The sequence below is a fragment of the Mercurialis annua genome, linkage group LG8 (genome assembly GCF_937616625.2).
Source record: "Mercurialis annua linkage group LG8, ddMerAnnu1.2, whole genome shotgun sequence".
Taxonomy (NCBI): Eukaryota; Viridiplantae; Streptophyta; class Magnoliopsida; order Malpighiales; family Euphorbiaceae; genus Mercurialis; species Mercurialis annua.
This window is the reverse complement of record NC_065577.1, coordinates 25,584,777-25,592,617: the sequence shown is the minus strand read 5'-3', so window position 1 is coordinate 25,592,617 and position 7,841 is coordinate 25,584,777. Positions and strand designations below refer to the sequence as shown.

The following is a 7,841-nucleotide window of genomic DNA, read 5'->3' as shown; positions in this document are numbered from 1 at the left end:
AAAGGAAGTTGTGTTTTAATCTATTTTCTTAAGATAAGAAAATAATATCGATAAACTGGTTATCGATAAACATTAAAATGAAATATTGGACGAAAAAGTGCAAGTTAGCTCAAAATGGAATTTTGAGCGTTTTCGGCCAAAATTACCAAAATAAAATTATTAGAAAATGAAGTTATAAGATATGAGAATAATATTATTTATTTGGTAATAAAAAATATAGAATTAATCGGACCTAAAAGATTTAGTATTCGACAGACTAAATTGAACGAAAGAAAAATTATGGATTTATAAGTAAGGAGGTGGCAACTTCAAGGATTAAAATGGACTTTAGTCCAGAACTTACTGAAGAAGATGTTGACTTGCTGATCTCCCCTATCTCATATTCCTTCATTATCCATTGTCCATTGAAAGAAAAAGAAAGAAAAAGAAAGGAAAAGATGGAGAAGAGAAGAAGAGAGGGGGTTTGGAGCGGTTTTGGCAAAATCGAGCTACGGAGCTCGTTTCTCGACCAAATTGAACGATTTTGGTGGCTATGGATTCAGGAATCAATCCTTTACTCAAGGTAAGCATCAATTCCAGTTTTTATTTGCTGAATTTGGACAAAATTGATGAGTAAAGGGCTGTTCATTTTCGGCAATTTCATGAATTCATGGTTGAATATATAATTGATGATTCTTGATGTTTAGAAGCTTTGAACTTGATATTTTGATGATGAAATTATGAGTAATTAAGGTTGATATATTTAAGATAGGTCATGGCCGAAATTTATTGAATATAAGTGATAGATTTGGATGAGAAATTGAAGGCAAGTTTTGGCAATCATGGATGAATTTGGTGTGTTGATTATGTTAATGATTCTTGATAAATTTAAGTCATTAATTATGAGCTTTGATGGTTGAATATTGATAAGTTAGGGCTGTTATGTAAGACGTATTATGTCTGAAAATTTTGGAAATTTTGAATGATTAAAATTGGACGAGAACTAAGTGATTTCGGCAATATGTCGGGTTTGCGTGTTTGAATGCTTGTTTGGCGATAATGAAACGTTGAGCGTTTTGCTTCCTAGGTTCGGAAAGGCACTCGACCACACATGTCCTGCCCCTAGAAGGCAGAGGAATATAGACCTTAGGAGCTTCGTGGGAAGTCCTCACTTGTCGAGAACGAAAGCATTCGTCGTTGGTTAAACTCGACAAGTAACGGATCGAGGTAAGAATGTAGTTCGACGTTTTCGAAATAAGTATTGATTGAAGTTTGGTATGGTTAATATTCAAGGCATTTGGCCCTAGTCTAGTACAATGAATTATGATATAAATGCTAAGGTATTAAGTTCCGATAAGTTATAAGTTACGAGATAAGTTACGCAAACTAGTAGGACGTTTTGCAGAAAACTATTCTGCAAAACAGCCCTGTTGCGAAGGCCGTATCTCAAGCTATATAACTCCAAATTAAGTTTCGTTTGTTGGTACGGAAACTTAAGGATGTTATTTAAATATTTATAAGTATAGGTTTTTGATGAATCGGAACCTAAGATGTTCATTTTGGACTGAACATTTTATTGTGCAGTCTGCCATGCACTTGTAATCAGCTTTAAGGAAATAACTTCGGAGCTAATTTCCGACACCTTCGGGTGCTAATCTCAGTCCGAGACCTAAACAAATGTTTTAGGAGACATTCTAAACTCTAAGAATGTTAAGTTTGTTTAAAGGTCGGACTGTTTTAAATGAGCGATTTTGATAGCCGAAGTTGGCTAGAAATTATGTTTTGGATATTTAGCATATAGTTAGAATGTTAATAATTTAGGTTATTATCGAATTTTTGTAGACTCGCCGAGGCGACTACTAACAGGACACGGAACGTGACGAACGATATTACTTTGTTTGTTCTAGAAGATTTTGGATAGCAAGTGGTGAGTTTACAGTCTACTTTTGCGTGTTATTAATAAAAGTTATTTATTTTGTTTATTATTATTATGAATGCATCGCATAAAATGTTATTATTTATAATGATTATTATTTTTATTAAATGTTTATTCTTTATGAAATAAAACTAGTATAGTGATCTGAGGAAACGAGCTACCTATTGGGCGTCAATAGGCTGTGTGATCACCAGTGTTCGGGTCAGTCATAGAATTAGTATAGATAGATGCTTGTATTTAAAAATATTTAATATGATCTCGTTAAATGATGACTATGTTTGGGAGTAAGGAGGATTATGTTTTTGGTAGATACGTGAGTAACTCGGTTGAACTATCTCGGGACCCGTATCTAGTGAGTAACTCGGTTGAACTATCTCAGGACTCACACCTTGGGATTAAGCAGTGACATGATGTAACTCGGTTGAACTATCTCGGGACTATGTCACGTGGTAACGAGTAACTCGGTTGAACTATCGCGGGACCGTACCACTTGGATTGAAATGATATGATATAATATTAATGGATACAATATGAGTAGGATACGAATAGGAAATAGTAAGAGTTTAAGATTAAGGTTTCAATCGGATCTAATACTTGATATATACTATGTTCATATATATATGTTATGTTTTAAATGCGATGCTATTTTACATAACACCATTAGTAAACGTAAACTCACTCAGTATTTCCCAAAATACTGACCCCCTCACAGTGTTTCATTTCAGGGTCATAGTAAAGGATATGACGAACTTCTATCCTTGTTCCAGAAGTTCGGAGTTTATACGGAATCAATAGTGCTGCAGTAGTTGAGTTCTAGTAAGTTGTAACGGTGTGTCAAACGGTTTTGATTGTAAAACATATACTCTGATATTTGTAAAAAGTTTTAAAACTGTGCTTTTAAACCGTTTGTTAAAGGTGGAACGGGCTGTGCTGGATGTAAGACATCGCAATATAAGACCCAGGTTCCTATGTAATGTTTTCAGGTTTTGAACTAGACGTTTGTATACGTCAAGAATGGAAAGACTTTTATGAAAATGATTTTTGTTTTATCAATTTATTCGCGAAAAATTTATACTCGTTTTCGGCTTGCTACGGATTTTGGAAACGAAATTTCCCATTCCCTAGCGCCGGTCGCGACTTGAGATTTCAGGTCGTGACAAAGAAAATACAAATTCTAAAGGAAAAATGAAAAAATGTAAGTGATTTTTAAAAGGTTAATCACCTGTAAAACTACCGACCTTTCATTTTTTTTTTCAATAACACCCTCACCTTGTAAAAACTTCAATAGCACTCTATTTCGCATTTTTACGTTTAAATAGCACCCTAAATTTAAAAAAATAGATGATTTTATTATTATAAGGATTAAATTTAATAAAATAACTAAATGAAAGGATCATTTTATACCTTTTTTTAATTAAACAAATACAAACACATCCCTTAACTTAAAAAACATCCAAATAAGCCCTCTTCCCCACTAATTTAAATAAAAAATTAAAAAATATTAATTTCTACCCTATATTTTTCCGGTCTCCTCCTCACCCCGCCACCCGCCGCTTCTCCACCATCATCCTCCATGGGAGGACGAGCTTGTCCTCCCATGGAGGACGGACAGAGCTCGTCCTCCATGAGAGGACGAGCTGTTTTCAGCTCTGTTCGTCCTCCCATGGGAGGACGAGATTCGTCCTCCATGGGAGGACGAGAACAAACCTTGCCCTCCATCCTCCCATGGAGGATGAGTTCTTGAGGAAGAATTTTGTTCTTCCTCAAGAACAAGGAAGAATTTTGTTCTTCCTCTACGGTGTTTTTCAAAAAAAAAAATAGCGAATTGCGGTGCGAAAAAGTCGGTAACGGATTTGAGGAAGTGGCGATTGCTCGGATTTTAATTATTTTAATTAAATAATTTTTTTATTATTATTCATCTTTAAATATGGAGAAGATAGTTTTTTTGTAGTATTTATAACATTCAATATTATTTAGAATATGTGGTAAATATAAAGGACTTATTTTGAATTTTATCCAACTGAAAATAGTTCAATTTAATACTTTAGGGTGCTATTGAAACGTAAAAATGCGAAATAGAGTGCTATTGAAGTTTTTACAAGGTGAGGGTATTATTGAAAAAAAAATGAAAGGTCGGTAGTTTTACAGGTGATTAGCCTTTTAAAAAAAAAGGTGTTATCAAATTAGCAAATCAACTAATGAATTAAATTAGTCAATTTTACCATATTAATATAAAACAATGCTATAGTCTTTTTTCCTAAAAAATATTATCAAATTATTTAAAAAAGAACAGTTATTTTTCTTACCATACTAATTAAAATAGAATCTCATATAGAAATTTTAAATAAAATATCATAGAAATTTTAAAGATACTATAAAAACGATTGTGAGACTCTTAAGTGTTAAATAATTATGAGATTTATTTAATTTATCTTGAAAAAGATAATTATTTGAAATAATTAAAGTTATTCATGGTAATTGCCTTTTGTTTCATTTATTGGTAATTGATTATGGTTCTCTATTTATTACCTTTAATCCCCTGCATAAAAATAAAAGACGAGATATCTTTTTATAATTACTGTGCCTATAATAAAGCTAAAAATTTGTTAGAGAAGATAGCATTAAGTTATTATTTGCTACCAAAATTTAACATATTAATTTTATTTCTAATTTCCGATTTTTTTTCACCCAATTAATATAATGTAATCATGTTAGCAAAATCCAATAAAATTATATTAGCAATTTTACCAAATTAAATAAGTAAACTAATTGAATTGGGATTCCCTCAAGTTTATTTTGAACTTGAGGGGGTCATGTTCACGATCTACACCGTTCATTATAAAATGAACGGTATAGATCAAAATGGCACAATTTTTTTTTTTTTGAGAATAATGAAAATTTCATTAATAAGGAAATAAAAATACAACTTGATCAAATATTGAACAAATCAATACATTCAAGAAGTACAATAATAGAACATCAGTAAAATAACAGAAAATTATATCTAATTTCTTCAATCGCATTGACGGAGCTCTTTGAATATGCAACTCGGCGATCCGCCCACTCCACTCGAAGGTTATTTTAAACCAGAAATCGACTCTTTGGTCTTTGAATGAGTCCGATTGAGAAAATATTAGAAATAAGATTTCTACTGATAGCACTTCAGATCTACGCTCCGTAGATAATTCCATCAAGGAAATAGCAGAACCCATAAATGGTAAGAGGCAGAACTCCACAAAGGAAGACAAAACATCCATAAAGGAAGAAATAAAAATACCAACAGATCTCAGATCTGTGATTATTAACGCAAAATAAACTAAATACGAGATTTGAACAGAAAACGAGAAGGTAGGGAGGTGATTTTGAACCAAAAAATGGCCAAAATCACCTCCCTCTTGTTGCGGCTAGGATTTCTGAAAAGAAAAAGAGAGATGAGAGAGATGAGAGAGAAAAATGAGTTTTTTTGGTTGTTGATTTTCAAAATATTAAAATGGCACAATTTTAATAAATTAATCTAAACCGTTTATTTTACAATGAACGGTGTAGATCGTGAACATGACCCCCTCAAGTTCAAATGAACTTGAGGAAATCCCAATCCAAACTAATTTATACATTATATTTGAAAAATCTTGTCATACCAAATGAAAACAATGATTTACCAACTAAAAATATATATCATCAAATTAGATTAGGAAGTATCAAGTAATTATGATATTAATTTTAATTATTAAACATATATTTAAAATGCATTATTAAATTTTTATTTCCAATTATCAGTCGATTAGCATAATATAGATATGTTAGCAAAATCAAATAAAATAATATTATTTTACAAAAATTAGATTAACAAACCAATAAATATATTAAATTAATTTGACCAATCTTAGCATACCAAATAAAAAATTAATAATTAAAAAGAAATAAAATTCTACGAAATTAGATTAGGAAACCAATTAATATATCAAATTCACCAATTCTACCATACCAATTAAAAGGAAATGTTATTGCAATTTTAAATAAAAAAATGTTAATTTTGTAGCAATTTTAAAGGATAAAATATTAACAAATTAGATTAGAAAGTCAATTAAATATCACCATACTAATTAAATTAAACTTACAGGAATTTTTAAAAAATAAAAATGAAAATGGTTGTGAGAGTGTTAAGTATCATAAAAAAAATTAAATTAAATTAATAAACCAATTAAATCTTATCAAATAAACTAAAAAAAGTCTTAAAAGATTTAAAACAAATAAAAATGACCGTGAGAGTAGTGTTAACCAATAGGTACAAAATGAGAATAAAAATATAGAAATTTTAATTTTAGAAAATACAATAGAAAGGTAATGATAAAAATAGTGATTTTGGAAAGATTTAGGCACCGTTTGGATTGAGGGTTTTTAAAATCCATAGATTTTAGTAAAATTGATGGAATTTAAATTAATGGAATTTAAATCCATAGATTTTAAAATTCCATTGTTTGGATTGAATATAAAATCAATGGATTTTTAATATTATTTATGAAAAATAATAAATAGTATAACAATCCATTATGTATAAAAAATAGTGGATTTGAACTTTCCTACCTAGCAGGTGGAAAATCAAAACTCTCAAAAATTATGGATTGTAGAAAATGAGGGAATTTATAAATCCATGGATTCTATTAATTTTTTTTCTAGACAAATAATAAATTTTGTCCAAATCTATGGATTGTTTAGAATCCATCGTTTAGAATCCATCAATCCAAACGGTGCCTTAGTATCAACCTTCGTTCTTTAACTCTATTTTCTTGATGTGTGCATCTTCCTCCTGATTAAGTCTTCTAGAAAAACTGCATAAAAATATAATTAGTCATGATAAAACATTTAGGCACCGTTTGGATTGAGGGTTTTTAAAATCCATGGATTTTAGCAAAATCGATGGATTTTAAATCAATGGAATTTAAATCCATAGATTTTAAAATTCCATCGTTTGGATTGAATATAAAATCAATGGATTTTTAATATTATTTATGGAAAATAATAAATAGTATAACAATCCATCATCTATAAAAAATGGTGGATTTGGACTTTCCCACCTAATAGGTGGGAAATCAAAACCCTCAAAAATGATGGATTGTAGAAAATGATGGAATTCATGAATCCATGGATTCTATTAATTTTTTTTTAGGCAAACGATGGATTTTGTCCAAATTCATGGATTGTTTAAAATCCATCGTTTAGAATCCATCAATCCAAACGGTGCCTTAAATAATAGAATATAAAATGAAGAAATTGAAACAACTAAAAAAACAATACAATAAAATTGAAAAGTGAATAAGAGAATACATAGAAAACTTATCTAAAAGGTTAGTAGAAAAGATAAAAATATAAATATATATGGTAGTGAATTGTAGTAGATCAAAAGTTTTCCATTATTAATGGAATTTTGACTGTTTTAGAATTTCCAATTATCGTTTTAAAATTGTGGTAATTTTTTAAAATATATGTTTTGATAATTTATTTACTTTTTTACCAGTCAAGTTTTGATATTTTTTTTATGCCAAATGTCTTAAAAAGGCCAAACCTTTTATAAAAATTTTACAAAAGTCCTGACCTTTTAATTTTGTCGATTTTGGCCAAAAATAAATTATTTGGTTTCAATTGTGGCCAACTCTCAGTTTGATTTCAATTTGCCTATTTGGAGCCTATGTGACGCCTATGTGGCATGCCAAATATTGAAAGGTCATGACTTTTGTGAAACCAAATAATCCATTTTTGGCCAAAATCGACAAAATTGAAAGGTCAGAACTTTTGTGAAACCAAATAATCAATTTTTGGCCAAAATCGACAAAATTACAAGGTCAGTGACTTTTGTGAAACTTTTATAAAAGGTTTGGCCTTTTTATAACATTTGGCCTTTTTTTTATCTTTTTTTATTTACGAAAAA

At 30.0% G+C, this 7,841-nt stretch overlaps 1 long non-coding RNA gene across 1 annotated transcript; it reads left to right on the top strand.

Annotated features, from left to right (window-relative positions):
• Positions 1-1,079: 1,079 nt before the first annotated feature.
• LOC126659532 (uncharacterized) lies at positions 1,080-2,930 on the top strand. The gene is made up of 3 exons (XR_007634996.2): positions 1,080-1,206; positions 1,822-1,906; positions 2,628-2,930. It is a non-coding gene; the product is annotated as an uncharacterized LOC126659532 (long non-coding RNA).
• The last annotated feature ends 4,911 nt before the right edge of the window (positions 2,931-7,841 follow it).